This window comes from Aplysia californica, unplaced genomic scaffold (genome assembly GCF_000002075.1).
Source record: "Aplysia californica isolate F4 #8 unplaced genomic scaffold, AplCal3.0 scaffold00040, whole genome shotgun sequence".
Taxonomy (NCBI): Eukaryota; Metazoa; Mollusca; class Gastropoda; order Aplysiida; family Aplysiidae; genus Aplysia; species Aplysia californica.
In genome coordinates, this window is record NW_004797310.1 from 1,817,945 (window position 1) to 1,819,012 (window position 1,068).

Genomic DNA, 1,068 nt, shown 5'->3' on the forward strand with positions numbered 1-1,068 from the left:
TCTCTCTCTCTTTTCTCTCTCTCTCTCTCTCTCTCTCTCTCTCTCTCTCTCTCTCTCCTGTGTTTGTGTGTGTGTGTTTGTGTGTGTGTGTGTGTTTGTGTGTGTGTGTTTGTGTGTGTGACCCTTTCTTTCTGTCTCTATGATAGAGTTAGTAGTTCCCTCCTTCCTCCCCGTCTCTCGTCTCTGTATGATAATGCATTTCTCTCCTTCCTCGCTCCTCTGTTTTCCTTATTCCATCCTTTCTCTTTCCCTTCCTCCCTCTCTCTCCTTTGTGGGTGGGTGGCGGGTGCTCTGGTGTGGTCTGCTTCTTCTTTCCTATCAAAGATCTATCGTCTTTATCTCCCCTCCTTTTTATGTTTGTTACTCTCATGTAACACTTCTAATCTTCTGGCACTCATATGACCTTATGCAGTTATCTCTTCCTTCCTCTCATCCTCCTTCATTCCTCCCTCCCTCCTTTCTCTCTCCCTTCCTCCCTGACTTCTCTCCCTTCCTCCCTGACCTCTCTCCGCACCCTATGGCACTCCCTAGTAAAGAGGTAATATCAGGGTGACACCTCTTGAGCAAGATTGCGGGACTTAAGTTGAAAGGCAGTTTACCTATTCTTATGTCTAAGCATATCCGAATGTCCTGATAAGACTGCGTGGTGTCAGAAATGTCCATGCCTTGATCCCAGATCGCTCCAACCCGGGTCAGTTTTGTTACCGAAATCCCCCATTGTTACCAGTGGAGGGAACCATTGATGTACACTATAGGAGATAACTTTATGGACGGAACAGACATACGGGCACTGTGTGTATAACTATTGGACTCTCTTGGGTCTTGGAAAATCAGGGGAAGTGAATCTGTCGGTCTGTCTGTCTGTCTGTCTGTTTGTCAGTCTATTGTGTATCTGTCTGTCTTTTTTTATCTATTGTGTGTATATCTATCTATCTTTCTATCTATCTATCTATCTATCTATCTATCTATCTATCTATCTATCTATCTGTCTGTGTCTGTCTGTCTGTCTGTCTGTCTAGTGTGTGTGTGTCTGTCTGTCTGTCTGTCTGTCTGTCTGTCTGTCTGTCG